We start from the raw sequence: 18,668 nt of genomic DNA, 5'->3' as shown, positions 1-18,668 counted from the left end.
GGGCCAGTGGTCCCTGACAGTATAGAAACTCTTTCTGTGCCTGCTGATCTAGTAATCCAGGAAGCAATGATAGAACCTTGATCAGCCTGGCTAACAAGAAGCCCATGCTGTTGGGCTTGTACCTAACTCAGTCCTTGCCACTGTGGTTACTTTGTTTGTGAGCTCATTGTGCACACTACTGGTGAAGGAGAGCTGAGACTAGCTAATGTTGCCTGGCTAAGTCATCCTGTTTAGTCTTTCGCAGAAGGTGATCCCTAGTGTATGTTAACATATGACACAGGGATCTTCACACTTGTGTTCACTCCCATGAGTCCAATCCTCTGCCTCTACACCAGCCTTCCTTGTCCCTGAACTTCAATCTCATTCCTTCCAGACTCCTGGCTAACAAGCCCTGTTGTTCACTATTGCCCATCAATCTACATATGTCCTAACTTTAGGCCACTTCTTTCTTCACACAAAGTGGATGACCAGATGCCTTGCCTGAAGCTTTTGCACTAGAAGGACCGCTTCTCACTATTGTCTGTGAGGGTCCCCTGAGAGGGGCTGTGGTGCAACAGTGTCCATTTTCTATTTGTACCAACATCTGTGAACCAAACTTGGGCTCCTTCTTCCTCTGTCACTTGGTCGTGGGGAACCTCTCATAGGACTATAGGTGTGAGTTGAGGGAGAGACATTGATGCAAACATGTTTGGTGACATGGAGTATGGGACCCCTGTTTGTTCAGTTACTTCTATCCTTGGACCTGTTTGAACATGATCCTGGATGTACCATGTCCAATTTCTGATGGATTGCTGACATTCCCAAATCACAATGGGTTGTTTTGGTCTCATGGTTACTTGGTGTTCCATGACCAAATACTCTTGTTACTGCTTACTTACTCATAAAGGTTTGATGACATTGATGACATGATGTCATAAGTATAGTGAACAAGTGATGTTCTGTGGAATATCTAGATGTTTCAGGCCCCCTTGGATATATGATGACAGAATGAAGGAGAATGAACAGAGTCCTGTGAGAGTATGAAAAGAGAACTGTGGATGAATACTGCTGTTCATCCCTTGTGAATATGAACTGTTCTGGATACTCCTTTCTGCTGGTTATGGGAAAGAAAGCATTTATCAGATCAAAAGCTGTCTGTCATTTACCTGCAACTATACTAATTCACTCTAGTTAAGATAACATATCAAGCTGAGAAGCTGCACATGGGGCTACTATTTGGTTAAGTTTGGAGTAGTTCACTGTAATCTGCCATGGCAGAGGCCAGACTAGTGTATTAAATGGGAAATATGATAGGGACCATCTCCTCTGCACTTTTAAAGTCTTTGTGGATGATACTAATCTCTGCCATTCCTGTGGGAAGTGGTAATGTTTTTGATTTACCACTTTGGTCCAGGGATGGGGACAGCTTTAGAAACTTCCACTTGGTCCTTTGTACTAAAAGAGATTTTACTCTACTTGTCAAGGAGCCATTGCTAAGTAGATATATTCCGATTATATACTTGGGAACTGAGAAATGACCACCAATCCTGGGCCATGATTCCATATTTTATTTGACCGCCATATGCTTCTACTATAATGAAGGAATCATGGCAGGTCTTTGGGTCTCAAAGTATCCATAGTAGCTCAGATCCTGTATCTAACATCCTTTAAAGAGTCTAGATATTCCATTTCTCCATTGCAATTCTCCTTTCCCTTGAATAAATGATAATAGTTTCAGTGGTGAATGACTTCCATGTGTTATTTACTATAAAGTTGCAAGATCTGTCTTATGGGAACTAGTTAATGGGTTCTGGGTCTAAGAACTGGCTCAAGTCTAGAAACTGAGCAAAGAACTATAAACCTCCACTGGAGTATCTAATCTTGGCATTGAACTCATCTGTTCATCTCATTCATTTCTATATTAGTACCCTTAGCTATTGGGAACCTTATGTTATTGTTAACCATCTCAATGCAACAGAAATCAGCACATTTTTGCTATAAAGGCCAGAGAGCACACGGTTTAGGCTTTAAGGGCCATGCGTCTTCCATTGCTGGTCGAATAGTATCTCACTTGAGTCTTTGGATCCTTTCCCTACAGCCTGTGACAGCAGCTTCTGAGAGCCATACCGAGAGCAGCGTGTCAAACCGCCCTCTACATTTCTTTGCCAGGGAGTTAAATCCTGTGATCTAGGAGTGCCTCCATGTCAATAAACTTTTAAATCCAGCTTTATATTCTGCTGTCCTCCTTCAGCATCCACTTCCAGATACACTCTTCAGGTTTGCGCTGGTTCATTTTAGCTGGGTCTTATAGCTGCTTTGGTATTTAATCTCTCTCTTTCTCTAAAGAGCAGGCTGAGCACTTGCCCAGTGAGCTATGCTGCAGTTTGGTTCTATCTGTGGCTCTGGTGGCCAGGAAAGGAGGTGGGGGCGCATCCTGAGGAGGTTTAGCATTGTCCTCTAAGCCACCAACCTCATCTGAGTCTGTAAAGACTTAAAGTGGGGGACAGGGGGATGTACAATCAAAAAGTGGGAAAAAGACCTAAAAAGACATTTCTCCAAAGAAGACATACAGATGGCTAACAAGCATGTGAAAAGGGGCTCAACATCACTCATTATTAGAGAAATGCAAATCAAAACTAAAATGAGATACCACCTCACACCAGTCGGGATAGCTATCATCGAAAAGTCTACAAACAGAAAATGCTGGAAAGGGTGTGGAGAAAAGGGAACACTCTTGCATTGCTGGTGGGAATGTAAACTGATACAGCCACTATGGAAGATGGTATGGAGATTCCTTAAGAAGCTGGGAATAAAACCACCATATGACCCAGCAATCCCACTCTTAGCCATATACCCTGAGGAAGCCAAACTTGAAAAAGACACATGTACCCCAGTGTTCATTGCAGCACCGTTTACAATAGCTAGAACATGGAAGCAACCTAGATGTCCATTGACAGATGAATGGATAAAGAAGCTGTGGTACATATACATGTTGGAATACTACTCAGCCATAAAAAGGAACACATTTGAGTCAGTTCTAATGAGGTGGACGAACCTAGAGCCTATTATACAGACTGAAGTGAGTCAGAAAGAGAAATATAAGCGTCATATACTGATGCGTATGTATGAAATCTAAAAAGATGGTACTGATGAATTTATTTTCAGGACAGCAATGCAGAAACAGACATAGAGAATAGACTTATGGACACTGGGGGCTGGGAGGAGGGAGAAGGGGAAATATATAGAGAGAGTAACATGGAAATTTACAACACCACATGTCAGATAGATAGCTAATGGAAATTTGCTGTGTGACTCGGGGAGCTTGAACAGGGGCTCTGTGACAGGCCGAGGGCAGGATGGGGAGGGGGATGGGAGGGAGGCTCGGGAGGGAGGAGACATGGGTGTACCTATGGCTGGTTCTTGCTGATGTATGACGGAAAACCACACAGTTCTATAAACCAATCATCCTTCAATTACAAAAAAAAAGCATGGAGTGTAGGCCTTTTCAGTACACTCAATGTTTAGGGGAGATGGGGAGTCAAGGGATTCAAGTGTATCTACTTACATGTGTCCACCCCCAATTTCAGGATCCCATTTCTTCTTTTCAGGGCTCTGACTTGGTGTATGAGAACTGCTGGGCCTGAGAAGGCCACCTTCTCCAAGTTATGCTACTCTTTTTTTTTTTTTTTATGCTACTCTTAATGATTGTGTCTTGGATCTAGCCCCAGGTCTGTCATCTAACTGTGGGAGGTGGGGGGTCTCTAACTCTGTAAATGCCATTGAAGAAGTTGTCTGCCTCTCGTAATTGCTTTAAATTAATGATTGATTGCCCCAAACTTGCTATTTTCTCTTCAAAGCGTTGAGTGTTCTGCAGCAGCTACCAGTTTGATGGCCCTTATACTTACCCTTCGGAGAAAGCAGTGGCACCCCACTCCAGTACTCTTGCCTGGAAAATCCCATGGACGGAGGAGCCTGGTAGGCTGCAGTCCATGGGGTCGCTAAGAGTCGGACACGACTGAGCAAATTCACTTTCACTTTTCACTTTCATGCATTGGAGAAGGAAATGGCAACCCACTCCAGTGTTCTTGCCTGGAGAATCCCAGGGACAGGGGAGCCTGGTGGACTGCCATCTATGGGGTCGCACAGAGTCGGACACGACTGAAGTGACTTAGCAACAGCATGCTTACCCTTTCTCCTTTTTGTTGTTGTTGTTCAGTCACTAAAGTCATGTCTGACTCTTGCGGCCCCCTGGACTGTAGCTCGCCAGGCTCCTCTGTCCATGGGATTTCCCAGGCAAGAATACTGGAGTGGGTTGCCATTTCCTTCTCCATCCTTTCTCCTGCATCATTGAGGCTCCAGAGATGTTGCATGAGTCTGTGCTTCCTCCTCTACCTGTGTCCCATCCCAGTCACCACAGGTGAAACTCAGCAAGTGCCACGGCCACCTCGTGCTCTGGACTCCCAGTTCTCACCTGTCTCCTGGCCCTGAGTGATGCACCCCAGAATCCCATCCTTAGATCTGCTTCCTAGGTCCACCCCTGGTACCACCTATCTTTAGCTGGTTTCCCAGAGCCTGAGAAGGGATTCAGGTTTCTGTGATTCATTCAGGAGGTGCTCTTCAGTACAGCCTGGGGTGGGGTGGGGAGTAAGGCTAGGAAAGGAGAGGAAACTGAGCAAGGATGTGCTTGTGAATAGTCTACCTTCAGCCTGACCCGTGGCGGTGGGGCTCTGCAGCGGGAATCATCTGCTCTTGGAGCAAGCGGGCTAGACTTTTGTATCCCTATATCAATTAGTCATTGACTGTTTGTGTCCCTGGGATGGAGCTGTAACCTCCCTGGCAAGGTCACGTGGCTCAGCCAAGTCTCTGGAAGAGGGGCAGCTGTGAATTGTCATCAGTCAGTCAGCAGAGTGGCTGGGGGTGGGTGGGTGAGCAGGAGTCTTGGCATCTTCCTGAGAGAATGGAATATTCTGGAAGAGGAGGAATTTCAGCAGGGCTGGGGCCTACAGAGAGAGGCATCCAGGTAGCTGTAGCCTTTGGATCAGAGTGGTTGGCAGTGGAGGTTGATATCCAAAATGGTTGAATTTTGGATATTAAAAAGAAAACCCAACCCCCAATAAAGCAACTTTATTGAGATGTAATTGATATACAATAAACCACATGTACAGGATATAATTTAACATGTCTTCAGTTCAGTTCAGTCACTCAGCCGTGTCTGACTCTTTGCGACCCCATGGGCTGCAGCATGATGTATGTAAATATTCATGAAATCATCACAATAATCAAGATAATGAACAAATTCACAATTTGAAAAACTCACATTTTGTCCTTTGTAATCTCTTCTTGCCCATTCTCATCATACCTTGCCTCAGTTCAGTTCAGTTGCTCAGTCGTGTCCGACTCTTTGCGACCCCATGAATCGCAGCATGCCAGGCCTCCCTGTCCATCACCAACTCCTAGAGTTTACTCAAACTCATGCCCGTCGAGTCGGTGGTGCTATCCAACCATCTCATCCTCTGTCTACCACCCATCAAATCCTAGTCAACTCAGAGCTTTCTGTCACTATAGGTTAGTTTGCTTTTTCTAGAATTTTGCATAAATGAAATCATACAAAAAAAAGTATGTACTCATTTATTCTTGTTCTACTTCTTTCACTCAGCATGGTTATCATTATTTTATTGAAGTATGTTTGATTTACAGCATTGTGTTAGTTTCAGGTGTACAGCAAAGTGATTCAGATATATATATACCTAATTTTTCAGATTCTTTTCCATTATAGGTTGTTATAAGATATTGAATATAGTTCCCTGTGCTGTGCAGTAGGCCCTTGTTATTCATCTGTTTTATATGTAGTAGTGGATATCTGTTAATCTCATGGGCTTCCCAGGTGGCTCAGTGGTAAAGAATCTGCCTGCAGTGCAGGAGATAGGTTCAATGCCTGGGTCGGGAAGATCCGCTGGAAAAGGAAATAGCAACTCACTGCGGTGTTCTTGCTGGGGAAATCCCATGGACAGAGGAGTCTGGTGGGCTACCGTCCATGAGGTCGCAAAGAGTCACACAACTTAGAGACTAAACAGCAATCTATTAATCCCGTACTCCTAATTTACCTCTCCCTCTCTCTTTCTCCTTTGGTAGCCTGTTTGTTTTCTATGTCTATGAATCTGTTTCTGTTTTGTAAATAAATTAATTTGTATTAATTCTTTTAGAGTCCACATATAAGTGATATCATGTGATCATTGTCTTTGAGTTACTTCTCTTACTATGATAATCTCTAGATCTATCCATGTTGCTGCAAATGGTGATATTTCATTTGTTTTTATGGCTGAGTAATAGTCCATTGTATTTATATAACCATGTCTTCTTTATCCATTTGATTTGTGTTTCTCTAATAATTAATGATGCTGTCAGCTTTATTATTTTGAGTTGCAGCCATGTTGTTGCACACATCAGTCCTTTTGTTGTTGTTGCACGTTCATTCCTTTTTATTGCTGAGTAATATTCCATTGTATGGATACACTGCATTTTGTTTACCCATTCTCCTGCTGACAAACATTTGGGTGGTTTTCAGTTTTTGACTATCACAGATAAAGTTGCTGTGAACATTTGTGTACAAGTCTTTGTGTTAACATATGCTTTCTTTTCTCTTGGTTAAATAGGTGTGAACTGATTGGATTATATGGTAATCTTTTATAAGAAACTGTAACTTTATAAGAAACTGTCAGACTGTTTTCCAAAGTGATCAAGCCATTTTACCTCCCCACTAGCAGTGTATTCAGTTCCCAGTATCCTTACTATCACTTGGTGTGGTCAGCCTTTTTAATTCAGCCATTGTAATAAATGTTCTGAACATTTAAAAAATCTTTCTTTTAAAAAAACATTTAAAATGTTTTGTAAAAACGTTTAAAAAGATGTTTTTTTCTTTTATTCTTTCTGACCACATCAGGCAACATGCATGATCTTAGTTCCCTGACCAGGGATCAACCCCTTGCCCCCTGAAATGGAAGCCCAGAGTCCTAACCACCAGACTGCCAGGGAAGTCCCCTGGATGTGTTTTGGAGGCAGAGCCTAGGGGGATTTTAATGGATTGGATCTTATATGAGAAGAAGAAATAGAGTTACTTATTCAACAAATATTGAGTGCCTTCTCTCTTCAGGCGTTACTCTAGAGGCTGAGGGGATAGTAAAGAATAAAATAGATGTGATCTCTTTCCTCATGGAACTTACAGTCTATATCTCTTCTATGCCCATTTGAGGAAGACTGGGGTGGTGTGGGGCTCTAGTGGGGATGGGATGAGAAAGTGAAGGAGGGGCAGGTGCAATTGATGAAGGAGATCAAGAGGAAGGGAGGTGAAGAGAGAAGGTGAAGACAGGCTGTGAGCTATAAAAATCAGTGGATCTAGTTGAAGAAGATGCAGTGATGTCCTGACTCCTGTTTACTATTAGTGTGACCTTGCCCAAGTCATGTCTTCTCTATGAGAAGCCTCAGTTTCTTCATCTGCAAAGTGGGAATAACAAATCAAATGCTTAGTGAACTTACTGAAGTCAGTGATACTGATTCATTCACTCATTGAGCTCTTTAGACAGGACCACAGTGTTGCAAGTGTTCCTAGGAAGGTCCTAGGAACCTCAAAGTCCGCCTACAGTCCACCACCTCATCTCCACCCTCTCTGCCAACCCCTCAGAGGCAGATGCCAACTCGTGGGCCCCAAGCAGCTGAGGGAAGTGTGAAGCTAGTTTGCAGCTTTATTTTTAGAGCCGCCCCTGGAAGATGGCTCTGGTTGCCTCTCCATGGGGAGCTGGAGTCAGGCTATATTTAGGAGGCACAGCTGCAGTGCTCTGTCCCTCCTGCGTCTCTGGGTTTCAGTCATCATGGTGTTCGAGGGCACACATCGCTCTGCCTAAGCTGTCTTTGTTGTCTACGCGTCCCCGGGAGTGGCAGGTCCTCCTGACTCAACCTGTATCTCCAGCTCTCCCAGCTGGCAGTGGCAGCAGGGGACGGTCTTCCTCCCTCTGAGTCCGATGGTTTCTGCCTCATCACCACCCACAGAAGGGATGTGGCTCCCCTCGGTGCCCTGTGTGTAGCCATAGTAACTATGATGATCCATTTTTGATCAGTGTTTACATTTGCTAAGTGCTTCCACAGCCGTCACCCAGGGTGTTCTCCAGGTGGATGTGGGGTGTGGCATCATTGTCACCATCTCTTCTGCTGAGTCACAAGCTCCTTTAGGGCAGGGCTCATGACTCATCATTTCGATATTCCTCATGTGCATATTCACCTAGTATAGGCTGCATGAACATACAGCAGGGGCCTAAGAGGTTCTGACTGAATTGAATTCCAATCAAATTCTGCAACTGGACATACTTCAGAGATCAACTAGATCCTTGAATGCATAGCCGGGCTCTGCCATTTGCTAGCTGGTTCATAACAAACATCAGGCCTCAGTTTGTTCAACTTGTAAGGTAGGAATAATCATAGGAATTATATCTCATAGGAGTTAAAAATCAGAGGAGTACTCATAATGTAGGTATTGTCTATCCCGTGAGGTTGTTGTGAGGATCAAAAGCACTAATGCAAATAAAGACCATGTGTGTTACACAGCCTGGTGCATAATGAATGCTAAAAAGGATTTATCCACAGGAGATTCTTGTTCTTTTCTCAGCAATCTTGTCCAATTCTGTTGGCAGGACCAGGGATCTACTGACGTGTTACATCAGCCAACACTATGAAGAATAAATGAATGGATATTCATTAAGCATCTGTCATGTGACATTCTTTCATTCATTCTCTCATTCTTTTATCCATTCAGAGTTGATATGACTCACCTGCGGGCATCAGAAAAATGTGGAAGCTCTCCAACATCTTCCCTGTCTCATGTCAACTCTGTCCTCTGACTGTAGAAAGGGGGACTTCTCTGCTTTACTAATAGAGAGGTCAGTCATTTCCCTTCAGCCTCTTTTTATTGTGAACTTGATGAATGTGACCTCCAGATGGACCAGGAAGTAAGAGGAATAAAAACATATGAAAAAGTCCCTCAAAGGACTGATGGGCTGTGAATATGTCCCTGTCTCCACCTGTCCCATAGCCCACCAGGACTGTGGGCTGAGGACTGGGGACTAGATCAGAGGGAGGGCTTTGGTAGCCTGGAAGGAGGGTCTGCCATGGATGGCTGCCATCTGAGGCAGGGAGATAGCCAGTGTGTGTTGGTAGCCTTAGGTTCTTCCAGTGGGCAGACACCTGCAACTGGCAGGGGTAGTAGGAGCTGAAGGCAGGGGTCTGGCCACGGCAGCCCATTTCAGTGGCGGGTGTCATCACTAGGTGACTTGGTTGGGCTAGAGGTAGAGAATGCCCAGGTGGCATGCAGCTGGGTACCAGTCCTGTCAGCCCCATGGCAGTAGGGGTTGGGGTTGCTCTGAAGCTGGGAGTGGCTGGGTTGGTTTAGTTTGGAAGTGGCACCAACTAGACACTTTTTTGCCATAGACAAGGGCTTTGTTGACCTTTCATCAAGGCCTGGTGACATTGGCCCTGTGACTGGGTACACTGATACCCTGTTGGCTTTCTTACAGAGAATAATTTTTTGGGGGACAGTCTGGCTTTACTCTACAGAGATAAAGGAGTGACTTAGTTGACTCTGTAGATTGGAGAGCAGGAGTGGGGGGTGTCCTTGCATGTGGCAGAGACCATGGTGATCACATCACTGATAGACTATTTGCTTCTCCAGAGCCATGTGACTACTCTGGCCATGGACTGTCAACTGAAGTTGGGGGATTCCCTTCTGGGGTGAACAAGGAAGATCTTACAGATGTCCCTCCTTCTGCTGCAGTGAGGGAGGAGGCTACTGGCCTCGATTCCAGAGTCAATGTGTGGAGCAGAGTTCTCCTGAGACTTAAGTTCATTCTTCGTTGTTGTTCAGTTGCTAACTTGTGTTAGACTGTTTGCAACACCATTGTCTTCAACATGCCAGGCTCCCCTGTCCTTTACTATCTCCCAAGTTTGCTCAGATTCATATCCATAGAGTCAATTATGTGCTCTAACCATTACATCCTTTGCCACCCCCTTGTCCTTTTGCCTTCAGTCTTTCCCAGCATTAGGGTCTTTTCTAATGAGTCTAGGAAAAGCAGCAGCGAACCTTTGTTTTATTGAGCCACAGCAACTTTGGAGTTGTTTCTGCAGCAAAGTGAACACTCAGGATGATTGAATGTTGGTGGCAATGATGTGGGAGGACACTGATGTTTCCTAGACTCAACCAAATATCTTTGGTCAAGTACCATTTATATTGTACTCTAGGGATAAACTCCTGCCCTAGAGCTCAGCTGCCTTACCAACCCTCTTGACCTCACTCAACAGACAGGGAAATCGGGGCCCAGAGAGGTGACAAGCATGAGTCCACATGACTGGTTTAGAGGCAGAGTCATACGTTACAAGTTCTGCCTTAATGTGTTGTCTGTAAATGGATGTATTTTTGCAAAGGGAACTTCATTTGCCCGTTGGTTTTATTCAGTCCTCTCAGAGGTGCTTCATCATCATTTTGATTAGACTTAAGTGAAGTTTACAGAACCACAGCCAATGGAAGCTTCCTTACCCTTGTAGTCAAGCAGTTAATGTCAATGAACGAACCCTCAGATATGCTGGGAGAACCCACTCTGAAGGGGAACCTGGGATGACTCCTCAAGTGAAATAAGAACTCTTTGAGAAAGTGAATAACTGCTTTCTTACTGATGTTTGCAAACAAGAAGTTTTGTATATTGGAGATAAAAAAAAAATAGTGACACCCCATCTACTTGTGTGTACATACGTGTGTTTGTAAGTTTGTGTGTGCTGACTCCAAGGGAAGAGAATGAACTTGCAGAGGATACGTTCTTAATCAATACATACCCAATGAATTGCGCTTTTTAATTAGGGGTGGCTCAGTGGTAAAGAATCTGCCTGTCAATGTAGGAGATGCAGGAGACTCTGTTTGATCCATGGGTCAGCTAGATCCTTTGGAGGAGGAAATGGCAGTATTCTTGCCTAGAGAATTCCATGGATAGAGGAGCCTGGTGGGCTATAGTCCATAAGGCTATGAGAGACAGACACGGCTGAGTGACTGAGCATGAACACACACACAATAGTTTTGTGAGAATGAAGAAAGTAGTGAAAAAAGCAGGAGTTTGTCTTTGAAAATGAAAAAATATTTAGTATTATGGAGGTCTTGAATTTTCCTTGATCCCAAGGCCCCTAAATTCATATTGTATCAAGAATGAATGTTCAGTTTTTTAAAAAATTGAAGTATAGTTGACTTAAAATTATATTAGTTTTAGGTGTACAAAAAAGGAATGAATGTTCATTCATTTAAGGGACAGTTACTGTGCACCTACTGTATCCCAAGTCCTATGTGATGGCACTGGGGCCTCTGAGGCAAGGCCCTGACAATGACCTACAGAGCCTGGAGCTTCTGGGGGGAGAGAAGATCAGAATGTGTTAAGTGCCTTATAAGTGTATTCTCCAAGGGGAGGAAAATTTCTCCACCTGAGGCTAGCAATCTGAGAGAGCCTTATGCAGGAGGAAGCATTCGAATTGACTCAGAGCAGAAAGAACAGGTAGAATTTTGATAGAATGTGCAGGGTAGGGGAGGCCATTCTTAACAAAGACACTAGCTGGGGCTCAGGCATGAGTGTAGGGGTGAAACTAGACTAATGGACTTCCACAAGGAGAGTGAAATAAAAAAAAAAACAATCGCAGGTTAACCTCTGATTAACCGGAAAATGCCAGTAACTGGAACCACTTATAGAAGGTTGTTCCATTAATTAAGATTTTCCTGTGTGTGTGCTTAGCGTGTGTGAGACCACAGAGTCACAGATACACACACACACACCTGTGCAGCCCCAGACTCCCCTAAGCACCTTCCTTATGCAGCCAGAGGGTGGTGATCTTTGCACCCCTTCAAGGTCAGGGCCGGTCGGGGGTGGGGGTGCTGCCTATCAGCCAGAAAGACGCAGTCTCGGCATGCCGCGCTGCAGCCCCACGGAGGCCCCATTCCGAGAGGATTGGAAATGTAATCACAACAGTTTTTATTAGCAAAAGAACAGCAGGAGCCCTTCTGCTGTCCATATGGACAGATCCCGATGGGTATTCATGAAGCAGTTTGCTGCGGGAATAGCCGTGCTTAAAACTCCTCATCCAATTACCTTTGAACTTGCCTTTTTTGCTGCAGTGGCTGTTGCTGCTGCATGTGAAACATCTCATACACTTGTTTCTCTCCAGGAGGGATGGGTCTGTCTTACCCTGTTTGGTGTTCCTTTGCCCGCAGACTGGTGGGCCAGAGAAGACCTAGGAGTCTGGGACCTGGTCACCTCTCCTGGATGTCCTGGAGGTTGGTTTGGTCGCATCTGTCCTGTGTTATACTGTCCAGTTGATTGGAGCCAACAGTAGCTTTTGGAGAAGCCTCTCAGGCCTGTTGGAACCTGGGACGAAGAGTGATTTTGCAGAGACACCTGGAGGAGGGGTAAAGAGCTGCCAACCCAAATGTTGCTTCCTGGCCTCCTCCACATGCTCCTGGGTAGGATACAGTGGACACAGTGACCATACAGTCTAGGTGTTGGGGACATTTCTAGTTTAAACGCCCTTCTCATTGTCACTAGTCATGCGCATCACATGACAGGTCCAGATTCTGGGAGAAGAGGACAGGCATGTATAAATCTGAAATAGGGTCATCATTAAAGCAGAAAGAAGCCCATGCTTTCTGAAAGTTGTAGGTGCCAGAGCTTGGACTTCATTGTCTGGAAGAGGAAAAGGAGGAGGATTCAGCAGCTGGAAGTCGACACATGCTTCTGAGTTTGCGAAGATCCATAACAGAAGGGAAGCCCAGCAAGGCAAACACAGTGTTATGGGTTGATGCCATGTGGGCTGGGTGGGGCTGCCCTGGACGTTTGAGTCTTGGAGAAGTCAGAGCCAACATCTGTTGTTCTGCCCGCTGCACCGACCATCTTCTGGCAATGGTCCCTCCACTTTCCTTCAGGGCTCTTTCACGCTTCTTTTCCCTGGCAAGGTGGTTTAACTGAATTGGTTCTCATCCAGTGACGCAGGAGTGACATGGAACTTCAGAACTGATCCAATAGTGTCACATGGATAGGTTCTAGAATGATCCTACTGCTTATGAGCCTATGAACTTTAGCCCACCAGGCTCCTCTGTCCATAGAATTCTCCAGGCAAGAATACTGGGGTGGGTAGCCATTTCCTTCTCCATGGGATCTTCTTGACCCAGGGATCAAACCCAGATCTCCTGCATTGCAGGCAGAGTCTTTACCGTCTAAACCACCAGGGAAGCAGAAAGATCCTACTTGGGTCAATAAGAGTCTGCCTTGAAATTTTTGCTGGAACTCTTTAAGAGAGGTTTTTGAGCAGGGGAAATTAACCCTGGAGGTGTGGGTGGCCACACAGCTGCCATCTGGAAAGAACCTGCTGAGTATGACTCCCCCGGTGCATAAAGCTACGGCATCTCTGCCCGCCCAATGCCACAAATCCTCTTTTGTGCTTAAGCCAGTTTAAGAGGCCTCCAGGGTGAAGACTCTACCAGATTAGCCTCTTCCCCAAGATACTGGCACCCCTGGGTCTTTCCTTTCTGTTTTCAAATCTGTCATGGAAGGCCTCCCTTCTCTGGTCAGGGTGTGGCCTCCCAAGTTGTCTAGAGGAGAGTCAGTCATCTTCCCTGCATGCATGTCACATATGGCTATATCAGATGGTCCTGAGTACAGTCCTGGCTCATAGTATCAGCTTATTAAGTCATGCTAATCTGACTGTACACATCTATGAGGCTTTCCCATTCCTCATCCCTAAAGGTAGAATCATCCTGGGGTTCAATATAGAGTGTGGGCCTTGGAATTGGGTAGACCTGGATTCTTGTTTTCTGATTCTGCTACTTGCAAGCAATGACTGAGGCAAGTTATTCAACCTCTCCAGGTCTTGATTCATTTGGAAAATGGGTGTAATTATACTCCTCACTTACTGGATGCTTTAAGAACTGAATGAAAAGATTATGGAGTACAAAGTTTAGCACAGAGCATAGCTTATCCTATGTAGTAGCTATTATTATTTCTAGAGAACTCCCCAAACTGCCTTTAAAGGTACTGAAGCAATGCCCAGCAATTGTTATTCCTTTGGATTTCCCAGTGTACACGCCCATTTACTTTTCTTTCTATCGTTTCCCCTTGGTGTCTACTGAGGGATCACTTTTTTCTGTTCTGGACTCCATGGTTACCCAGATGTAGAAGCTGACAGCCTGGGAGCTCCTCAGGGCCAGAAACTGCACCAAAACAACCAGGAAAGACCAGAGCAGAAGAGAGAGTGTTCTAATGGAGGAACAAGAAGCAATGCCCTGTGCCCAGAGGGAGGGGACAGGCTATGGAGAGCGCTTGTGTCCATGACCTTTGACCCTGGGATGCTTTGTTTGAAGCACAAAACCACCCTTGTTCTGTCCTGGAGACTGGGAGAGCATTCCTTCAATGCAGTCAGTCTTCCTGAGTTCTTGCTTTGTTTGGAGCTGTGGCACCAACTCCACCTCAGTCTCTTTCCTATTTGTTTTCTTGTCAAATGTTTCAAGGACAAGGAGGAGGTGGGCAGTAGCATAGAAACTGTAGAAACTGGCAAGCTGATTCTTCAATTCATATGGAAATGAAAAGGACTTAGAATAACCAAAACAATTTTGAAAATGAAGGAAGTTGGAGGACTAACACTGCCTGATTTTAAGGTATATTATTAAGCTGTAGTAATCACGACAGTGTGCTATTGGCATCAAGACTGACAAATAGATCAATGGAATGGAATTGGAAGTGCATACATAGTCCTACATATATGTGGACAACTGATTTGTGACAGAAGTGCAAAGACAATTCACTCAGAGAAAGAATAGTCTCTTTCTTTTTTAAACAAGTGGTGCTGGTACAATTGGGTGTGCTGTGCTTAATCGCTCAGTCATATCTGACTCTTTGCGACCCCATGGACTATAGCCTGCCAGACTGCTCTGTCCATGGGGATTCTCCAGGCAAGAATACTGGAGTGGGTTGCCATGTCCTCCTCCAGGGGATTTCCCAACCCAGGGATCGCACCCAGGTCTCCAATATTGCAGGCAAATTCTTTACTGGCTGAGCCACCAGGGAAGTCCAAGAATAATGGAGTGGGTAGCCTATCCCTTCTCCAGGGGATCTTCCCAACCCAGGAATCAAACCTGCGTCTCTTGTATTGCAGGTGGATTCTTTACCAGCTGAGCTACCAAGAAGGCCCGGTACAATTGGATATCCATAAAAAAATGAACTTTGACCCATAACTTGCACCATGTACAAAAATGGATGATAAATATAAAACCTAAAACTATAGGCTTTCTAGAAGAAAACAGAAGTTTTTGTAACCTTTGTTTAGGCAGGGTGCTTAAATATGACACTGAAAGCACAGTTCATGAAAGAAAAATAATAATAAATTGTATTTAATCAAAATTAAAAACTTCTGCTCTTTGAGTGATACTGTCAAGAGAATTAAAAAAGCAAGTCACAGACAGAAAATAAGTGCAAATAATATATCTTATGAAGGACTTGTGTCTATAACATACAAATAATTTTCAATAATAATAAGACAAACCAATTAAAAATAGACAACAGATTTAAGCAGACATCTCATTGAATACAATATGCAAATGAGTAATAAGCACATGAAAAGATGCTCAACATCATTAGTCATTAGGAAATGCAAATTAAAACCACAATGAAGTATTATTACACACCTTTTAGAGTGGCTAAAATGAAAAAGATTGACCACGCCAAGTGTTGGTGATGTGAGGCACCCAAAACTCTCATATGCTGCTGGTGGGAAGTAAAATGCTGCAACGTTTTGGAAAACAGCTTGATGGTTTCTTATAAAGTTAAATGGACACTTACTATGTGGTCCAGTCAGTCCACAGCTAGCTATTTACCCAAGAGAAAAGAAAGCACATGTCTACACAAAGACTTGTATACAATTGCTTATAGCAGTTTTGTTTGTGATAGTCCCTGTCTGAAAACAACTCAATATCCTTTAGCAGATGAGCAGGTGTATCATGAGGGGTGTATCCATACAAAGGAATACTACTCAGTAATAAAAGGGAATGAACTATTTAAAAATGTATATTTATTAATTTGACTGCTCTAAGTCTTAGTTGTGGTATGTGGGATCTAGATCCCTGACCAGGGATCAAGCTCAGGCCCCCTGCATTGGTAGTACAGAGTCTTAGCCACTGGACTGCCAAGGAAGTCCCAGGAACAAACTATTGGTACATGCTGTGACATGGATGAATTTCAAAATAGGCTGAGTGGAAGAAGTCAGGAAAAAAGTGTAATCCTATATGATTTCATTTAAATAAAATTCTAAAAATGCAAATGAATTGATAGAGAAAGCAGATTGGTAGTGCAGGGGGATGAGGACAGGGGCAGGCGGAGAGAGGCAGAAGGAAATTTCTGGAGGGGATGGATATGTTCATTATCTGAATTTCAGTGATCATTTCCTGGTGTCTACACATGTCAAAACTGATTAGAATTTAATTATGTGCAGTTTATTGTATGTCAATATATGGTCCACAGTGTTGCAAAGAGTTGGATACGACTGAAGCAACTTAGTGCGTGCCCACACACACACATCTTAATAATGCTGTTTTAAAAAGAAAGGGAAGACTTCCCTGATGGTACAGTGGTTAAGAATCCACCTGTCAAAGTAGGGGACACAGGTTTGATCTCTGGTATAGGAGGATTCCACATGCATTGGGAACAACTAAGCCTGTGGGCCACAGTAGTCCATACGCTAAAGCCAACTAGGGTAGCTGCAGCTCCCAAGCCCACAAGCTGCTACTCCTGAGGCCCACACACCTAGAGCCTGGGCTCTGCAACAGGAGATGTCACTGCAATGAGAAGCCCACAAACGGCACCCAGAGAGTAGCCCCTGCTCTCCGCAACTAGAGAAAGTACGCATGCAGCAACAAAGACTCAGAACAATAAAAAAAGAGAAAGGGAGAATAGAACTCCACCAGCATTCCCTAGACCAGGTAAGGCAGCCTGAGAAAGCTGCTGTCCTGTCCAGGCAACGGGGGAGAGATAGACAGGGGTACTAGTTCCAATATCTCCCTATTTTGCTTTTGCCTACTTTTCCTTCACTGTCCCCTAGGTCAGGTCATGCCTTCCCAATCCACTTCACCTATTTAGACTCTATTTGTCCTTCTACATCTAGAGGAGACATTGTCTCCTCCATGAAGCCTTCCAAGCCCACAACAAACTTGGGTTTTTTTTCATCTTGTATACTCATGCAGCATCTATATTATATGTTGCCACTCAGATCACTGATTGTGTTTCTTGTGATGAGAAAACAAATGAGAAGGGTTCAGGCCAGCATCAGTACCTGCTCTCTCAGGCTCTGTTCATACTTCACAAGGCTTCTACCACTCTGGTCCTGGCAGTTCTTCTACCTCCCCTCAGATAAGAAGTGGGTGTGTACATACTAGTATCTCATTGTGCTGTGCTATGCTTAGTCGCTTAGATGTGTCTGACTCTTTGCGACCTCATGGACTGTAGTCCTCCAGTCTCCTCTGTCCATGAGATTCTCCAGGCAAGAATACTGGAGTGGGTTGCCACGCCTTCCTTCAGGGGATCTTCCCAACCCAGGGATCAAACCCAGGTCTCCCGTATTGCAGGTGGATTCTTTACCAGGGAAGCCACCCTCCCCCACCTCTTCAGTCAACAGCAACTCCAGCTACTCAAGGGCAATGTCCACAAAAGCCTCCTCCTCTCCCTCATACACAGTCAGTCACAACATACTCTTGGCTCTCTCCAAATCTTGAATCAAGCTTCTCCTCAGTAGCCAGGACCCTAGTCCCAGGCATACCATTGCTTGCCTGGATCACTGGAACAGCCTTTTCACTGGGTTTCCCATGTCAACCCTTCCCACCATCCCCAACAGGTCTATTCTTTAAAAAAATTTTTTAATAAAAATTTTTATTAAAAAAAATTTCTTTGGCTGCACAGCATGTTCCCTGACCAGGGATAGAACCCACGCCCCTTGCATTGAAATCATGGAGTATTAACTGCTGGATTACCAGGTCCCTGATGGTTCTATTTTCAAAACAGTGCCCAGACAGTCCGTCTGAAACCTACATCAGCATGTGTCACTTTTCTGCATAAAGCTTTTATCTAAGTTCTAGTTGTGCTCGGATTAAAATCAAAACCTCTTGCATGGCTGATACAGTTGTAGCTGATCTGGCCTTGCTCTGTGCCACGTACTAGCTCCCTTCTCATACTTTGTGCTCCCTGGACTGGCTTTCTTTTCACACCATGTGCACCACACTGTCTTCATCACAGGGCATCCCTCTCCCTGGACCACCCTCTCTACTCCATCTTCCCCGACCACCTGTTGCAGGGGGTCCTTGCTTTTTACCTTCTCTCACAGAATCCAGTACTTTCTTAGAATGTATTTCTATTTATAAGTGCATTTTTATTTGTTTGGTTTACTAATGTGATGACTGTTCTCCACTTGGCTGGAGGTCTTGCAGGGAGCAAGCCTGCATTTTCCGCTCTATGTGGTTGGTGTCCCCAGTACTGGGCTCTCAAGAAATATTTGTCGAATGACTGAATGACTGAACCTCAAGGAGAGCTTTGATGAGACTGGCTCTTTGCTGTATCCTTTGTCCAAGTGACCTTGGAGCATAA

The 18,668-nt window shown here is 44.5% G+C and overlaps 1 long non-coding RNA gene across 3 annotated transcripts in view; it reads left to right on the top strand.

Moving 5' to 3' along the window:
- Window positions 1-18,668, top strand: part of LOC122446507 — a 173,050-nt gene that overhangs the window by 57,415 nt on the left and 96,967 nt on the right. The window contains exon 4 of one of the 3 annotated variants that reach the window (XR_006270886.1): window positions 2,078-2,229. The exons of the other annotated variants lie outside the window; for them this stretch is intronic. This is a non-coding gene — a long non-coding RNA (uncharacterized LOC122446507). Of the gene's footprint in view, window positions 1-2,077; window positions 2,230-18,668 lie in introns of those variants that run through there. 3 annotated transcript variants of the gene reach the window in all.

The sequence above is a fragment of the Cervus canadensis genome, chromosome 8 (assembly GCF_019320065.1).
Source record: "Cervus canadensis isolate Bull #8, Minnesota chromosome 8, ASM1932006v1, whole genome shotgun sequence".
In the NCBI taxonomy this organism is placed as follows: Eukaryota; Metazoa; Chordata; class Mammalia; order Artiodactyla; family Cervidae; genus Cervus; species Cervus canadensis.
This window is presented reverse-complemented; position numbering and strand designations above follow the sequence as displayed.